Source organism: Equus przewalskii, chromosome 3 (genome assembly GCF_037783145.1).
Source record: "Equus przewalskii isolate Varuska chromosome 3, EquPr2, whole genome shotgun sequence".
Classification (NCBI taxonomy): Eukaryota; Metazoa; Chordata; class Mammalia; order Perissodactyla; family Equidae; genus Equus; species Equus przewalskii.
Window position 1 is genome coordinate 39,669,008 of NC_091833.1, and position 19,121 is coordinate 39,688,128.

The 19,121-nt window shown below is 42.9% G+C and overlaps 2 long non-coding RNA genes across 12 annotated transcripts in view; one reads left to right on the forward strand and one right to left on the reverse strand.

Annotated features, from left to right (window-relative positions):
- The first annotated feature begins 237 nt into the window (after positions 1–237).
- LOC139082271 (uncharacterized) lies at positions 238–1,714 on the forward strand. The gene is made up of 2 exons (XR_011538103.1): positions 238–342; positions 930–1,714. It is a non-coding gene; the product is annotated as an uncharacterized lncRNA (long non-coding RNA).
- A 5,843-nt stretch (positions 1,715–7,557) lies between these two features.
- The window catches only part of LOC103562972 (uncharacterized), a 28,398-nt gene continuing 16,834 nt past the window's right edge, over positions 7,558–19,121 (reverse strand). For 5 of the 11 annotated variants that reach the window (XR_011538093.1, XR_011538101.1, XR_011538092.1 and 2 more), the window contains 3 exons: positions 13,115–13,339; positions 11,886–12,210; positions 7,558–9,035 (listed from right to left, as the gene is read on the reverse strand). This is a non-coding gene — a long non-coding RNA (uncharacterized lncRNA). Of the gene's footprint in view, positions 9,036–9,811; positions 10,091–11,885; positions 12,393–13,114; positions 13,340–19,121 lie in introns of all 11 variants that reach the window. The other 6 variants (XR_011538095.1, XR_011538100.1, XR_011538094.1 and 3 more) reach the window with 3 other exon arrangements.

Consider the following 19,121-nt stretch of genomic DNA (forward strand, 5'->3'; position numbering starts at 1 on the left):
GAAAGTCATGTAGCCTCTCCTGGGCTCAATTTCTCCCTTCTAACACGGAGATAATAATCCCTTCCAGAGAGGTCGTAGTGATTAGAAACTAAGTACTTGGCAAAGTGCCTGGGGTGTAGGTGTTCAAATAAATGTAATTGTGAAGTTAATGATCATGACAATGATTATGGAAACAGAGGGTGTCGCCAAGCACCGAGTTCCAAATTCCCAAACTCATTATGAGATCTGCATTCGATTGGATTCTTGGCTGATTTCAGTACCAGGTTCAAAAGACCCCGAACACTCTGCAGCCACCGTGAGGAGTTACCGCCTCTCTGCTTGTGTCCCTGTGGCTCGTCCTGGGTATGTAGGGAATGCAGGTCCATCTGAGGGTCTCCTGAGTTGCGGGATAAACTGGCTTGAGGCTGACCCTGCAGTGGCTCTGGTCCCCTGGCATGCCTCCACTTGGAAGTCCACTCTGCTGTGAGCCAGGACAGCGAAGGACACAGCAAGGAATTCCCTCCTTCCCCTACTCAACATGGCTCAACTCTAAATGTTTCCTACTCCAGATGTATCCTTGCAGCGTGATAGCTCGGCTCCAGCTCTGGAGCTCTGGGACAAGCAGCGAGTTAGGTTCTTTCCTTAAGACTCTGCGTGTGTCATTTTATGGATAAAATACATTTGAATTGTGTCATAGCTATGTGCATATTATCTGTGGATAGTCACCTTTCATGAAAAGGTGAATTCATTTACCATCCGTTTATCATTGATACAGCGGATATTGAGAGCCCAGGGTGTGCCAAGCTCCGGGTTAGGTGGGCATTGAAAATACAGACACATCAGCCTGCAGAGTAAACACCATATAAATGCTAGTGGTTTTATATATATGGAAAGTGGTTTTTAATGTGGAAAGTCAAAGCTGATTTCTCAATGTGTTTGTGTCTTTCCAGGGTGACTTACGTGGTGCTGCCAACGCCATCTGCTCCAGAGCAGAAAGACTACTTAATAGGCAAAAGCAACTGCCAGCTTAGGCTTCAAAGTACTCTTTTAGTTCCCTCCAGGGTGACCTGGTGTGACCGCCCTTTCTAGGTAAAGAGGATTCTCTCTCCGTTTGACAGTAAATCCTCAACCTGAGGAGAGAGAGGTCACGTCAGCCTGGCTGACTAAGTCACAGGAGTGCCCAGTTTTTACAGCTTGGTTCTCCCTAGCTAAGGCCAGTGTGCTCATCACTCAGACTGTGAATCCAGGCTGGTCTGCCTTGGGACCTGATTGTTTCAGTGTTTCAGTACCACTGACTTGAGGGAAAAAAAAATTTCTGGAATAGTAGCATGTTAATTTTTAGCTGACGTTTTGAGATGCAGTAACTCATGGATGTGGATGGCCAGGAAGGGGAGACGGCAGGGGTGCAGGTAGAAGTGGGCTGGGGAAGAAAGGAGAGTGAAATGTGTTGAGATCAAGGTTTTCCATTCTTAAAAAATGAAGATTTGAAGTAAAAATTCATTTTGCTGTAGGAAAATATTTAAAAATCTTTTCCTTGCACACCTGACACTGGGTGAGCGGTGAAATTGCATCAGATTCTTGCTGGGGACTCAGTCTGAAGCTCAAGTCCCCGACCCGACTGCTCTGCAGCAGGCGACTTTGGCAAATTGCTTAATAATGAAAGCAAACGCAAGGTCGTTGTAGGAAATTGGGAAAATGCAAAAGTGCCTAAATAAAGAGAAAAAAGACTCATTTATAATGTTTGTACCCATTTTCTTCCAGTATATTTTCTCTGCATGTTAAAAAATGTAATTCAAGGGGGCTGGCCCCGTGGCCGAGTGGTTGGGTTCCCGCGCTCCGCTGCAGGCGGCCCAGTGTTTCGTTGGTTCAGGTCCTGGGCGCGGACATGGCACTGCTCATCGGGCCACGCTGGGGCGGCATCCCATATGCCGCAACTAGAGGGACCCATAACGAAGAATATACAACTATGTACTGGGGGGCTTTGGGGAGAAAAAGGAAAAAAATAAAATCTTTAAAAAAAAAATGTAATTCAAATTATACTCTCTGTAAAATGTATCTTACTGGTTTTTCACAATTAACACAGCATAAAGAACATTTTTTGTCATTAAAAACATTTATATATATTTTAATTATGTTTTATTGTAGAATTAACCCATGTTCGTTGAAGAAAATTTATAAAATAGAGAAAGTAAATAATCCTGAATAACTAGAGAAAATAACTGTTAATATAGTCAGCCTGGAGCCACGGACAGTGTTTTAGCTCTGAAAGCCTCAGTTTCCTTTTCTTTAAAATGGAGAGAATAGCAGTATCTTCCTTATAGGGGGTTAGAAGATATTGCATACAAATGTAAAGTGTTTCTCACAGTGCCTAGCATCATAAGCACATATTTATACTAATTTGAAACAAAGCAATATCAACCTCTACAAAGTGTTATATGATCTGCTTTCTTTTTTTCTTTTTACTAAATAATCTATCAGAATTATTTTTGCATGTTAACAAACATAAATCTGCAATGTAATTTGAATAAGTATGTTGTGTTCTTTTCTGTGGCTATGCCATATGTCTAAGACATTCAGACAGCAAACATGATTGTCATGGCTGTACAGTACCCACCGTGCGTATGGCACTATAACTTATTTAACACTTTATATTGTCTGTTATGATCCAGCTGCCTGGGGAAAATGAGGCCATGTTAACAGCAATAAAATATATTTCTCCGACTCGCTTCCAACTTCCTTTCACTGGTCCTGTGGCTCTCTTCAAGACTCCTTCCATTTCTAGGAGACCCCAGAGGATTCATCCATCCATTCAATCAACAAATGCTGAGCCATGTCATATGCCAGGCAGTGCACTGGGGATGCAATATCGAGAAAAAGTAGACGCAGCGGCTGTTCTCTTGGCGTTTCCCACCTAATGGGGGAAAGCAGGCCTTCATCACACGATCACCCAGGAATCAAACATAAGCTGTACCTGCTATGAAGACACAGTAGAGCGTGGTGAGAACAGTGGCCAAGGCCTTGCCCTGGGCTGGAGCTCGGGGAAGGTCTCTGCGGAAGTTCCTGATTGAGATGAGATCTGAAGTGGGGAGAAGTTTTCTGTTTTTTTTAAATTTTAAAAATAGTTTGATTTGTATACATGTGTTTGATAACTTCAGATTTAGAATATTTAGAATCAGCACAAACAAGGAGAACTACTATCAAATAACATAGATTGGAATTGGAGGAATGGATGTCATAACTGCTCATATTAACCTCCCATGTGATTTAGATCTGTATTTTGTACAGTGAAAAACTCTGGTTTATGTAGCTGTATAATTGCAGCATTTTTCTAACACTCCATTTTGTAGTTTCAGCATATTTTCCAATTAAGCTGATCCAGATGTTTAAAGGTGAAAAATAAGAAATTTGCACTGTAAAGTTGAATAACTAATAATATCTAATGGATTCACATTTCTTTCCGTTAATGTACATTAGGAACAATTTACAGTAAACAAAAAACAGTTCATATTTTTACTGAACCTTTCTTGTGTTACCAGGCCCCGCACTGCACATCTGAACGTGCAGTTTCACAGTTAATTACCTTGATGGGAAGCGTCACCAGGTCACATGTTTTCCACACTGATGATGGCACCATGGTGACAGCTCGCACAGAGCACTTGTGTCCAAGTGTTTACCTGGCATGGTAGCACGCAGGACTCACTTGTCTTGTGGAAGTTGACCCTCTGAAGAGAGAGGGTCATCTGCGGCAGAAGGAATGGCAGGGCAAAGCTCCACGGCAACAGGCACACTGTGTGCTGGAAGGTCATGATATCGAACCTGAAGTGAGTTCGCTCACCCGTTGTGCAGCAAGACAATCTCTGACGTCAGGGGATAGTGGAAGAAAGTAGGAATTTTATTTTTGCACGGTGCTGAGCAAGGAGAGAAGGCAGCTAACGCTGAAATCCCAAACTCCCTGGAGAGATAAAAGGAAGGGTTTTTATTTGGGGTTTTAGGTAGGGGAGGGGGAGCAAATGGTGTTGCTGGTCAGAGCTTTCCCACCAGCCTGTCTTTGGCCTTGAGACACTTGCAGAGAGGAGGGAACCCATGACCTTCCTGGTCAGCAGCTTTCCCACCAGCCCATCTCTCTTTGTGCGGAGGAGATAATCCAGGTGCTTGTCCTTGGCGGTGTCTGTCTCCATGGAAGATAGTGGATTCTGGAGCCAGGAAGCCAGAGAGTAAGCAGGGAAAGAGTGTTTTGGTCTTACCCCCATATATGCTGGGTTTAATGTGGGGAAACTGATATCAGGGTCAGTGTCAGTTGGAGGAAGCCCCGGGGCTCTGAGTGAACACGTGGTGGGACGACATGCGCAAGTCTGTGGTGGCAGCATACCAAGCACTTCTTTTTAAAATGTAGGTTTCATTATTTTTCAGGTATGGAGGGGCCAAGAGGTGAGGAGACAATTGCCATTGAAAAGATCATTTGTTATACTCGCAGATTCCAAGAGGAAAGGGTACATGGGGAAGCACCAGTGTAGTCAGGAGGCAGAGGCAGTAAGGGAGAAATGTGGGCAGGAGTCTTTGCTGTGGTTTCTGTGGGAAGGAATGGGCAGGCTGGAGGCGCAGCTTAGGATTGGATAGCTTCAGTGGGCTCTAGGGCATAGGGCTCTCTCCAGTGTCTGGTACCTGTCCTGGGGTGATAAGGCAGGGATAAGTGGCCCTGAGTATGAGAGCCCATGGAGGAGTGGCTGGTGGTGTGGGCTCTGGACTGGTTGCTTTGCACAGGAAAGGCGCACTCACAGGCAGGTTGTTTGCTGTCTCCAGAACTGGTAGTCCTGGGATGGGAGTCCCTCCAGGGTCAGTGAACCCCAAGATGTCAAAGTATCAAAGCACAGAATAAGAAGACATGATTAATACAGCATGTTTGAGGAACATCAAGGGGGCCAGGGTGGCTACAGTGGAGTTGGCAAGGAGGAGAGAAGATGAGGCAGGATACTTCTCAACGTCTCTGAGAGACTGCAGTGAAAGCAGATCTTTCCAGTTTTTGTAGTTCTGTCCCCTTTGGGCATGAACATGCTGCTGGACTGAGGTCCATTCGGGGTGGCAGAAACATCTGCACTCAGAGGTGTTCCAGTAACTGAGGTGCAGAGACTGGGCTAAGCCTGTGTGCTGAGTCTCTTCCTTGGGGATATATTTTTTCTTTAATTCTTTGGTCAAATATGCTCCAGAGCAGCGCTTGTCAGCTGGAGCAATCTTGTCCCCATGGGACATTTGGCAGCGTCTGGAGACATTTTTGGTTGTTACAACTTGGTGCATCTAAGTGGGCAGAAACCAGGGATTCTGCTAAACACATTAAAATGCATAGGACAATTCCCCATGACAAAACATTATCTAACCCCAAATGTCAATAGTGTCAAGGTTGAGAAATGCGGCCCTGGAATGTCTGTATCCTGGAAGTAAATGGGTCCAGGATTCAAGCTGTGACACTTTACAACAGAATTTTTCATTAATAACCATGCTGCAGTGGACATATTGTATACATTATTTTTATGAATATATTTTAATCTCAAAAAATATCTTATTTTTCTTCTCCCTGCTTCTTCTCTCTAGTTCTATTTCTGGGGAAGGAGAGCTAGGGAGCTTATGTGGAAAGAGTTACTTAATCTATCTCATAGCACAGTTCCAAAAAGCTTTCAGCTAGTCTTTTATTTGTTTATTTCTGAGTCTCCTTATTACTTACTGTATGAGATCAAGTCAACTCAACAAATCTTTAATGACTGCCTACCATGTGCTTAGCATGTGTCTAGTCTCTGGAAACCAGCACAGTGTCTGACACAGGGCACATAAGGACCCGGTCCATGAGTAAGTGCATTATCTTATTTACTCCTCCCAATAAGCCCTATAATGAAGGGATTAATATACCTCATCTTATACATGAATAATAGAGGCTTGAAGGGTTGAGTCATGCCTAGGTCACACGGCTAGTCTGTAAAATTAGACCCTGGATTTGAATCCAAGCATCTGGTCTGACCCAAAGCTAATGCCCTTCTCATGAAGCTCCATGACTCTCTCTCTGTTGATGGAAGCTGGGGATCATGACTCTTTATCCCATTAAGAACTGTGCTCCAGTTGTCTCTTTTAATCTGGGGGGCTTGATTAAGCTCATGCAGCTTCCCCTCAAAGAAGTAAGGACAGTCCTGAATGCAAGGAAAAATATTGACCAAGGGAATAAAGAGGTCTCATAATAACTTGACTCCCACTCCACCAGAAAGGCAGCTTTGAAATATCTGGCTCCTACTTAATTAGCGCCTTAGTTGAGGTGCTCTAAATTGGCTGAGATCAGTTAGGGGCAATGACCATGTGGGGGGACATTTCCTGATATTACTCAGGTTCTGTTCTACAGACTGCTCTCTGGGAAATTCAACAGATTCTCACCGAGCCTGTGCTTAGCCCTGAATTTCACAGAAGATGGAAAGGCTCGTCACCCATGGGCCCGTTCCTACTCAAAAGGAATTGCTAATCCTCAGATGCCAGCCCTTCTCCCCGCCTCAGAGTATCTCTTATATCTCCCAGATTGTCAGCAGTTTTTAAAAAATGTTGTATCCTTCTGTATTATTTTAATGTTTTTTTCTATTACGCCCATACTCCCTCTATAAAGTAAGACATGTGCTAGCTAGCTAAACATCTTTAGTAATGGCCTAGAGTTGTACAGGTGACAAGACGCCATTTAGGAGGCTCATGCCTTATTTATATTTTAAGGCACTAAGCTCTTTGTTTGCTAAAGGTTGTACTTTAATCACAGTCATAGAAACTCCTTTAAAATAAATTATTAGTCTTTCACAAAACTGCTTTACACACCAGGGATCCACACTCAGATTTCAGAATGGCTATACCTTCCACCAAAGAATGTAGTGCATCTTCCGTGCATGAATGTAGTTTACTTTTTAGGTCAATGCCTACCTAGTGGGCACATTTCTATTGACTCCTGGCAATGCTGACTTTTGCTGTAAACAGTTAGAACTATCACTGGGTGGAGGTGGCTTTGTGTGGTTGGTGTCCTGTCACTGTCCAACAAGAAAGAGACAAATCCTTCAGTGACTGATCTCAGTTGAAAGCAGAATCAGTAATCTGCGAAGCGTTGGGCTCGCCAAGCAGAGCTCTCTGGCAAGACACCGTACTGACCAGTTAGAGAGAATGCCTTCCAGGTCACACCATTCACTCTGCACCCCCGACTATCTTTCTTCTTCTCGTCCAACTTCTTTTTCCATGATCATCCTGCAGTCTCTGCTGAAATTTAAGAAAGACTGAAAATCAAGGACACCTGTTGTAGTTGGAAACGACTGTGTTGTCTGTGTTATAGTGGCCATTGGGCCTGACAGCTGCACAAATGTAAGGCCAGTCAGGGTCCACTTCAATAGAAGTCTCTTCTCTCTTTGGAAGAAAAATGCCAATATAACCTCAGATCTTGGGCTGTTGCTATGGGTTTGTTTGTTTGAGTTTGCAGAATGTTTTCTGGTCTGGTTCTTTAGATATACACACACACACACACACACACACACACACACAGATGGTTGGACTAGCAGTTAATTGAAAAAGCCGAAGTGGGGAATCATAAAAATGATATGTATATGTATTTAAATACTTTGTTTTATCTTAAAACATAGATTTCTGTTTATTTTCCAAAGTCTCATGTAGGGTCAAGGCTTGATCTGAGTGTGCACATACTGTTTAGAGTTGCATTCTTGCTTCTTTTGGGTGAACCCCACTTTCTGATGCACCACATACAATTTCCAGGCTGGGTTTCTGTAAAGTGGAATGAGAACTCCAAGAATCTTGTGGAAGATCTGAGAATAGATTCCATGCAGATTTTTATAATCTTTCCCCAAAGAGTTAACTTGCCCATACATAATTCCACTGCAATATCTTTAGTGACTTGTTTTTACTAAGTCTTTCCAAGCATTCTCCTTATTATTCACAGAAAAAACGGCTCTCATGTCACTGGCCTATATAATACGTAATAAAAAGGATATAATAAAAAACAACTAGTACAACTGGCATTGACTGGTTTGGGGACAAAGTCCAGCTGAACCTTGCACAGTGAGCATCCCCGCCAGAGGGAGCAGCAGGAGATGTGACTGGCAAAGAGCATAGCAGGGTCCAGTTTGCCACTGGGTGGGTTAGTCAACAGGTCCTTACTGAACTCCAGAGACAGTGAAGCGTAGGTCAGTTCGGGGAATGTCTGTTGTTTATTAGTCTCTTTTAGGGTTTTTCAATGCATTTTAAGCAGCATAACCCTTTCTTCAGATGAAATCCTACACAGAAAAACAGAATATCCAACAAGAGTGGAGGCGTTCTTGGGGAGTTGCCTTCACCCCTCTGTGTCCATTCTATTCCCCTGAGGTGACCCCTGAAAACCATCCAGAACACCCAGGGCTGTGTGAAGCGCGACATAAAAACCCCTGACAGAGTCCAATTCTTTCACAGTAAAACGAGAAACTCAGATCTAAAGACGTGACCAGAACTCAGTTTTTCTGGTCCCTGAGCTTAAACTTTTTCTGCTACATTTTCTGACTTTTATTTCCCGTGCAACTTGAGGCTGCCGCTCATGGGGCGTTTCTGCCATCTGATTCTCTCTGTGCGGCAGCTGGAGGCAGGAAGGAATGTAGTGGGACAGGCTCAGCACATCCCTTACTCTCTGTAGAGCTCTCCGAACGTCTTGCAGCTGGCATCTAACTCTGTGAATCAGTGTGTGGTGGTCCACGCATGACTTTCTTTCTGACCTTACTTCAAGACTGTTATTTTTCAATTCTTTGTGGGCTGAAGAGATATTTTCATTGCTAAATGCATGGTCCCATGCTTTTTAGCATGTGTTCAAATTGCTCCCAGGGGAGGTAACATCTGAGCTGGGCTTGGTCAGGAGAAGGGACAGGGGAGTGGAAGGGCATCCTAGGTACAGCGAGTATCAAATCCAAAGGCGTTGACCTGACTTGGGCCAGTGAGTGTTCCAAAAGCAGAAGGTGAGAGCAGGGGCCAGAATCGTGAAGGGTCCTGTCTCCATGCGAAGGAGTCTGGATTTTATCCTGAAAGCAATGGAAAGGTATTAAAGGATTACGAGCAAGATCACAACATGACCAGATTTATGAGTTAGATAGGTCACACTGTCAACGCTAGAGAATGGTGGTGGGAGGTGGGACTGAAAGCAGGGGGGCCAGATAGGAGGTGGCCCCAGTAATTCAGGGTTAAGGCGACAGAGACCTGAAGGCAGTGACAATTTGGATAGAGGGGAGGATATAGATCGCAAGGCATTAAGCATGCCTGTGGTTAGACAGAACACTTTCCAATGCAGGCTAGAAAGCTAGATTAAAGTGGTCAAACAATTTTCAGGGGTATGAAAGAGAGTGAGGATTTCAAACATGATCAAGCTTCAGATTCAACTTCAGAAATTATTCCAGCGCTTCTAGTTTTCCTATCAGGGCTGCCAGGTATAGCTGGACAGGCTGTACACTGCACAACTCCAGAAGATGTGACTGACATAGACTTCAACGTGTTTAAAGCCTCTTCAAGTTGCACAATGCTCCCATACTGTTCCCTATCGTTGTGCAAATGAAAATTTCCAGAGATAATCTATCCACACAGCTTCCTGAGAAATGTTATGGGAGGTACGTAAGCCCTAGTATAGAGAAGAGCTAAGGGTAAGGCCAGTTTACTAAGGGTCCCTTTCAGGACCTAACGCAAGGTGAACGAGTCCTTGCTGCACACAGTGCTGAAAGGAGAGGAGTGCAGATCACAGTGGGCTCCCAGGCAGCTGGGGAAGGACACAAGGAGGTTGTACAAAGCACTTGGCATCAGAACAGACCGAGGCAGAACCTCCACCAATGTAGCGCGATGCTGGAACGTAGAAACCAGCCCCACTAGGGACGGCCTGCCATGGTGCCCAACCCAAGGGCTCAGGGCATGGACTGCGGAGGAACTTGGAGGAGTCTTCACAATGGCGAGCCCCTCAGTAGCGTGCACCCACACACCAAGAGGTGTTTTCTTTCCAGTCTGTGTTTGGGAAAGGCTGAGATTCGTGCACCTTCCTTCGCTTCACTTTAGCCAATAAGGATGGTAAGTCTTCTAGCTTTGTTCACAATTCCTGCATGTGAAATACAGGAAGAAGCAAACGAATATGTGTAATTGGCCTTCATTTTACACAGTTCATACATTTCCAAGAAGTTGTGGGTGTACTACAAACAAATCCAATCACAACACAAATTGGAAGCCTCTACGAGATGAAGATTGCAAATTAAAGTGTCACACGCTGTGTAGATCAGAAGATCAGCGCTTAACAGTGCCTGGCACATAGTAGAGGCTCCATGAACGTTCACTGAATTCACAAATAAATGAGTTATGTTAACTAAGCGCTTCTATACGAATTATCTCATTTGATCCCAACAAGTCTGTGAAGTAGGTGTTGTTATCTTTGCTGTATAGAAGAGTAAACAGAAGCTCAAAAAGGTTAACTGACTTGAGTGTTCAAAGTTGCGTAGCTAATAAATGGTGTAGCTGGGACGTTACTTAAGATCTTTTTATTCTTTCCACCACTTGACAGCTGTTTGTAAAAGCTTTAGTCTGCATAATTCCGATTTAAAGGAACCTACTGAGGAATCTTCTCGTAAAAAAGAAAACCATTGCTTAATATATATTTTGTAAGTCATTTTTTGAGTCTTATTTTGGATTCTCCTAGAGTGGGGCTCTCATCTTGTAAATGCGTAAATCCCTAATTTACACTCATTTTGAGGATGGAGTAACTGAAGCTCATAAAAGATACACAAATGGCTGGTAGCCACAAAAAGAGAAAAAGAAGGAAAGCAGAATTCAAAAAAAGAAAAAGCATCTTTACCTTCCCCTCTTTTGTCCTATTAGAATCTATTTCTCTCATATTTCGCTAGCATTATATAATGTTTTATTTCTTTCTTTTCGTCTGACTCAAGACTGAAAGATTTGTTTTCCAAAAGTGGGATCCTAATTTGTGGGGTTGACTTGATAAACTAATGAAGTAGAAATTGATCTGTAAAGGAATGAAACCCTCCCTCCAAGATCACAGGTATTGACAGCCATAGATGGAGCGAGTCCTGAGTCACGGGGCTCCGAGCGTTCTCCTAGGTCACGACTGAAGTAGTTGGGCCCAGTGGTGAAGGAAGCTGGTCTCAGAAAGAGTCCCCCTTCAGATGTTCCACAGAGAGTGAGCTCTGCCCCTGTGCGGTTATTCAGATCTCTGTCTTTCCCACCCGCACAGGAGCCTGGTGGGCCCACGTCAGCTCAGATCTCCACATGCTGCCCTGGCGGGCCCCTGGCTCCTACTGGAGATTATGTTCTTGGCTCCTGTCCTAAACTATTGTTGAACTTTGCACACTTGGTGTGCTTTCTCTCCTGTTCTTTTTTTAGGTGAGGGTGAACAGCAGCCAGAGGATCAGGTGCTGGCTACAGAACAGAGATGTGTAGCGTCCATCAGGATCAAAGGTGCACATTAACCAAAACTAGGGACGGCAGCGTCAGCATCAGGGGCTTTCAGACAATGAAACAGAACATGCTCTTGTAGTCTTATCAGCAGACAGTGCTCAGGAGGATTTGTCTAAAGCCGTGAATTGTCTTAATTTGATCCACCCGTCCTTATTTGCCTGGTGGAAGTGTCGCATCACGGACACAGGGCAGTGTACCTCAGCAGCAGGGCCTAAGGTGGTATTTTCAAGAATTTCCGAGCCCTCAACCTTGTCTATTGTTGAACTTCAATTCATTCAACCCTCCCTCATGCAGAACACTTTTCCTCAAGTTAAGTTATCTAAAGCACTGAGCAGAAACTGATTGAACGTCAAATTTTAAAATAAAAAGGGAATTGGCTCAGTCATTTCAGTTGATAAAAGAGGGTCTAATAAGATATACATACTTACACACGTGCACAAAATTGTGATGGAGGTGACAATGCATTTCCCAGCAGGCGAAGTGCAGATTCACACGGTGTTTACTGAAGTGCACTATATTTAGAAAAGGCAAGTCTGATGGGGCCTGGCTTGGAGAGAGCTGTTTGATCCTCCATGTCATCGCTCCGTGGTGGAGAGGACCTTGCCAAGCTCGGGGTAGAGAGAAATCACCCTCAGGGCTTCCATTACAGGAGCCTTCGCTCTCGTGTCCAAACACAGCCTTGCTGCTTCAGGAAGGTTTGCATGAAAGAGCTAGATTTTCGTTTGATTCTGCAAATGGACTCTCTGAGCGAGCCTGGCAGCAAGGAAGAGAACAAGAAGGAAAACGATTCTTAAGCAGTTCTGGCCAGTTTCCAAACGCTTCAAGCTGACAGCACAACTGCTTGAAACTGCTTCTTTAGGGCTGAAGACGTGCTTAACTCTTAAGGCCAGAAACTTGGGAACTAACAAGTGATCACCTGAAATTCCGATTTTTTCCTGGTAAAAAACAAAAGCAAAACCAAAAAAACTAAGCTGTTATGCTTGAACTATTTGCATTTAAAAATTTTTAAATAGCAGAAATGGTGGGCCCTCTCCTTTACTTAAAAAAAATTAAAAATCATAAGGATGCATGACTTCTTTAAGAAAGAATCATTTTGCATCTATTGTTATTATATGATTAAATGATAACTGTTTAAGACAAAAAGATATTTCTCTTTAAACTGAAATTAATTGAGCTGGATCTAAAATAATCGTTACTTATTTATTTGCTGAGCATTTACCATGGGCAGGCATTAATCTTGGTTTAGTTACAAAGATAAAAACCAATAAAATATAGTCATTGTTCTCAGGGGGCTCACAATCTAGCAGTGGAAGTACAAATTCACAACTATGTGAAGACACGTATTCTAATTTTCATACAGTGTGACGAGTATTATATAAAAGGTATGGGCAAGTTGTTGTGGAAACAAGAAGAAGGAGCAACGAATTCGGCCTGGGGTGGGGCAGGGGTTTGTAGGGCTTCATGTGGATATTAACATTTAAGCTGGGCTTTCAAGAGATGCTATCCAACAAGATTTAGGAGTAAGGCCGGGACTAAATGGGGACATAGTGAGCCATACTCACTAACAGGGAGGCCAGCTCTGTTCAGATGAGGTGACTCGGCCAGAACCAGGATTACTCAGCTGCTACCACCTGGTGTAAACCCCGTAAGCTCTCACCTCAATGCAAGGCCAGGCTCCTAACTGGTCTTCCTGCTTCCCCTCTCCCTTCTATAGAAGTCTTCTCTCCACAGAGCGTCAAGACCCATTTCTTCAACATGTAATTCATTTATTTCTTTAACACATATTACAGAGCACCTGCTTCATGTCAGGCCGTCAGAACATGTGAGTAAACAAACTCCTGCCTTTGTGGCACTTATTTCTAGCAGTGGAGACAGTCACACACTGAAAAACATAACAGATAAGTATACATAAGTAAATTTTATCATATATTGGCAAGCAGTAAATTCTATTTAAAAATTTGAGCAATGAAAGGACATCAGGAGGAGTGGAGTTGGGAGTAGGTTGACATTTTAAATAGATTGGCCGGGGGATACCTCATTGAGAAATTGACATTTGAGCAAAAACTTAAAGAAGGGGAGGGAGTTAGCCATGTGAACAGTTGAGGAAGAGTGTTACAGGCAGAAGGAACAGCCAATGTGAACAGCAAAAGTGCAAGAGTACCTTGTGTTTTCAAAAACAGCAAAGAGGCCATTATGACTGGAGCAGAGAGTAAGGGAGAGAGAAGTAAGGACAAGTCAGAGAAGTCACGCGAGGTCACCTCAGGAAGACTCTGTTGGGTAGTATAAAGGAATCTGGCTTTTCTCTCTGGGAAATGGGTTTTGAGCAGAGGAATGATTCCCTCTGACTTTTACTTCAAAAAGACCCAATCTGGCTGCTGTGTTGTGGTGATAGGCTGTGGGGGAAGATGTTGAAACAAGACAAATGTTTGGGAAACGGCTGCAGTAATACCAGAGAAAGAAGATAGAGGCTGAGAGCAGAGCAATGAGTGGAGGTTGGTGAGAAGAGATGGAGTTCTGGATATATTTTGAGTGCAGAGCTGACAGGATTTGCTGATGGATCAGCGGTGAGGTGAGAGAATGAGAGGATTCAAAGAAGACACCAAAGATTTTGGCCTGAGCATCTGGGAGGATGGAGTTTCCATCAGCTGAAATGGGAAAGGCTGCAAGTGAAACAGATTTGGGGATAAGATAACAAATTCAACTGTGGACATATGAAGTTTGAGATGTCTGGTAGACCCCCCAGCAGAGGCACGAACCTGCTGTTCACGAGAGAGTTTGGGATGGAGGTAGAAATCATTGATGCATAAATTGTACTGAAAGTACTGAATTGTGCTAGGTGAAATCACAAAGTGAATATGTAGATATAGAGAAGAAAAGAAGACCATGTACAAAGGAGAAAAGGAACAAGCACCAAAGACTTGGGGAAAGAGCTATCAATGAGGTAGAAGGATCACCAGGCAATGTAGTGTTTGGAAGCCAGACAAAGAAAGTTATGACAAAGAAGAAAGAATGGTCAACTGCGTCCAATACTACTGAAAAAAAAGTATAGAACTTTTTATTCAATGTGAAGAGTGTTGTTAAATTCAAGGACTCACTGGTAACTCTTACGAGAGCAGTTTTGATGGAGTGGTGAGGCAAAACTTGATTGGAGTAAATCTTTTCCAGTCTCTGTTTCAGAACCGTATTCCCCTCCCATTCCTCTTTCTGCCCTGCCTCTCACCCTCCTGGGTGTTTGCCTTGCTGTTTTCTCATCTCTCTCTTCATGTCTGGTTTAGATCTGTTGTTTGACCCCATTTCCATGATTATAATTTTGACTCCTTTAAAAAATAACTGTGTATTCTGGTTACATTGCCTCCAGACACCTCAAATATAAACCCCTCCCAGCTCTCTCTGACCCTGACCCTTTCTACTCTGACATTATCCTCATGGCTTATTGCTACTGGATTTGTTCTGGCTTTAGAGGGGACCAGATACAAGTGTCAAAGAGCTTAACTTAGATCGGGTTGTTGGCAAAGCTTTCCTGGTGCACAGATCCTACCGATTTTCTTTCTTTCCTTCAACCAAGTCTGTTTCACTTTTCCTGAGGCAGACTCACCAACCTGGACGGAACAGTGGGCTCGACCCTTGAGGCTGGGACCCTCCAGGTCTTAAGCTGGCTACAAGGTCTAGTTTCTCTCAGCGACCATGTGGCTTCCATGGAGAGTTCTATCTCCCTAGTAGCCTGTCTTCCTCTGAATTCCTTTGAAGCTAGTTTGGAACTTTCTCTTTCAAAGATCATCCTGTATAGGAACTTCTACTAAATTCTTGTCACCAAGAGCAGCTCTAATACCTATCTTATTTGCATCACTAATGCCAGACCATGCTGAATGCTAGAGGCAGGACAGATGAAAAGAAGGTCAGCAGGATTCCTAACAGATGTTCATCATCCAGAGAAACATGATAAGAGTATTCTTCTTATGTTGTATTCTTATGTTGGCCCTTATGTTTGTTATGGCCCCATTCAACACCACGATTCGGCCAAGATGATTTCAGTGGTGGTAGATCCCAGGATCTAAATTTTCTTGAAAAATAAAGGTATGATGGGGTAAGAATGGAAAGGTATTGAATAATGACTGCTAAAGGATACTATCCAGAGAGAAAATTCAAATTAATTCCCTTTGTCCATATTCTTTAGTCCAAGTATTTTATGAACACTTCCTGAAAATGAACAGAATAATACCTTAGAATGGCCATGGTGATTAGGTGAAGCATCCTAACAGAAACTGTGAGTAAAATTCACCATTTACTTAAGTTAACAATGATGGAAAATTTTGGAAGGTGTCTGTGGTAGCCAGTCTCGAAGATGGCCCCCATTGATCTCTCCCTTCTAGTATTCACACTCTTGTATAGTCTCCGCCCACATTGTGATCATTGGAATGAAGCAGAAGTGATGGTATGTGACTTCCAAAGCTAGGTTGTAAAAGGCACTCTGGCTTCCGTCTTATTCTTTCTCTCTTGGATCACTCACTCTGGGGAAGCCATATGCCATGTTCGGAAGATACTCAAGCAGCCCTTTGGAGAGACCCACACGGTCAGAAACTGAGGCCTCCTACCAACTTCCGGTAAGGAACTGAATTCTCTTGCCAATGTCTAAGTAAGCCATTTTGGAAGGGGATTCTCCAGCACCAGCTAAAGCTTCATATATCATCAGCCCCCTGCAACATCTTCACTGCAACCTCATGGGAGATCTGGAGCCAGAACCCTTCACCTAAGCAGCTTCTACATTTCTGAACCACACAGACTGTGTGAGACAATAATCATTTGTTGTTTTAAGCCACTAAGTTGTGGCATAATATGCTATGCAGCAATTGATAACAAATATCGTGTCATACAGAACTTTTTGAGGACATTACCTCCCTGAAATCCTAGAGTACTAATAAAATCATCAACTGTATTTATCTGGTCTCTCTATGCACAGTTTAATTTCCATTTTAAGATGTTTTCGGAGTTCTGGACATTTTACACCTTTTCCTTGATATTTACCAAATTTTAGCAATATCGTTTAGTGACTCAGAAGTTGGGCTTTGGGGTTAACAGGTTTCAGAGATACATATATTATATTATAATAATTATTTAATTTAATTTTGAAATATACCTATTTTTCTAGCTTCTTCACTCCCTTTTCGATAGCCCACAATAAAGCAAGAATGTTGCAGGTATTCCCATGATGGGAGCATACACCACTGAGTCATTTAAGGCACAATTTTAGCATTAAATCTAATTTTGATGATGATTTCTATTCCTATTGATTGTTTTTTTTTTTTTATGTAGGTGACCTTTTATTAAATAGATAATGAAAAGGCATTAATTGTTCAACTATTCAACTCTTCATAGGGACGTATAACTATAGCTTTGGCCAAGAATCTGAAAACTTTGTGGGGTTAGTTAAACCTCTGCAGTAGGATTAGTTTTAAAAGTTATATGAAGTTCTCTTTCCTTAAAGATTGGGCTGAATTTCAATCTTATGGTTAAACGTGATTTTGGCTATCCTTTCCCCACGGGATTTGACAAATGAGGAAAAAAGACCTACTTGTATAGAGTAGACTTACTGATAGCAACAAGTACCTGCTACCTTGGTGCCTCTCTCGTTGTCAGTTTTATCAGCGCTACAGTAAGTAGGTTGAACTAAATGACCTATATAGTCATCTTCTTCCAGACGTCTACTCATTCTCCAACAGGGAAATCACAAGCCCATTTCTCTTCCCCCAAAGGCTATAAAAGATGAAAGACTTAGCTGAATCTTTATTTCTAAGTGAATATCTAGTATTAACAGTGAACTCTACCTGCCTTTTATATAACTTTGGAATATCTTGGGTCAGTAAGTTATGAAAACTTCACTATATGGTTCCCAAAAGATCTAAACTCATTCTCAGGACACCTGTTGTCATGAGACCAGCAACAGAAGCAACAGCAACAGTAACAGAGGACTCCCTGTGTGCCGCGCAGCATTTCAAGCTCTTTCACGGCTTTCACTTCCTTTAATCCTCACCCTGACCCTATTAGCTATTGTTATCCCAGTTGACAGAGTTGCCTGGTATCTCATGAAGAGTGTCCTACGTTCTCCACTCACCAGACATAGGGAAGAGCATTCTTCCTCTCTCCATGGAGTCATCAGCATGGTCTTCCTCATGCCAGTAACAGCGTGAGCTGAACTTTAAAAAGAGCAGCTCTGCAAAGTGAGAACTCAGTAAGACACGTCCATTTACAGAAAAAGGGTGAATGTTTGGTATTGAAGTCCATTCTGAGACTCTAACACTTTGCTTAGAAGTTGCAAAATCTCGTTCTCCCACCCACCCTCCACTCCCGCTACACGCGCAAATACCCCCATCCACGAAGCACTCACTTCAGCCATTTCAAATAATTTAAATTTGATTGCGCAACAATATTAGAAATGGAATATATTTTACGTTTAATGGCTTTTAGAAAAACTCAAGTACAACACCAAAAGTCAATCAGGTGAGTGAATCATTTTATAGAAGACAGGCAGCAACTAACAGATAGAAATTTGAAAAGTTCAGGGCTCCAGCTGGGAAAGAAACCCTGCCTGCCTTCCAGATAATCAGATGGGGCAGTGGTGCCCAGAAATGGATTTCTTGTGACTATTTGATTTGTCTAACTAAGGTCCTTGACATTTATGAAAGTTTTCCCATGGAAACAATATTTAAGGTATACAACTGGTTCCAAATGGGATTGTTTCAAGCATAGAACAAGAAGGTAGCCTTCAAGATAGAGCTCAGAGGCCAAAAGGTATCTCTACCCTCTGAAGTAGAGGGCCTTTCTGAACTCAAGTACATTTGGTTTATGCAAATTCAACCCCTCTGTTTGCGGGGGCCAGAGGCTGGGACATAAACTGTTATAAAACGTTGTTTTGCATATATATCCTTTATTACATGCTGAATAAACACATACACTTATATATTATATATTGTACATACTGTTGCACATTCACATATTTTATTATTCAAGGTTGTATACTCAAAGCCCTGCAATAAGACTTTAAGGACAATTTAAGGGATTCCCACGGGTAATTTTGACCTTACTTTCCTTTTACCTTGAGCAGAGTCTTAGGAGCTCAACCAGCCTGTGACTCCAAGGTAAATAAGAACAAGCCTTCAGTGAGCCAGAAGGCCCCTGGAGTGGCTGTCTCCTAGTCCCCAGGACAAATCCAGATCTGATTGTTATTAAGATGGGTCTCTCTGTGTCTCGAATTCACCAGGAGTAGAGAAGGAAATGAAGTCACCGTGACTCCGGAGTGTTTTGACCAGTCTGTTAGGTGTTATCCAGAGTTGGTCAGAGGTTTCTTTAGTCACGTTAGGGCCATTGGGAGAAAACTCAAGTAAGAAGACTTTTCAAAACCAAGAGGACATATTCCCAACCAGTGAGAGAGTGCCTCAGGAGCTGTCATGTTAAGAGTGTGCTGTGTTGAGCTGGAAAAGGCTTTCCTGCCCACGAGTTTGCTTCTCCAGCTGCTGAGGGCGCACAGAGAGCACAGTTCATCAGAGCTGGCCAGAAAGATCCTCTGTACTGTCATCTATTCTTAGAAGCTGTGTGCGTGGTAACTACACAGAGACCAACCCGAGTCTAATGGAAGGGAGTATATGTTTACAGGGACGAAAATAGTAGCA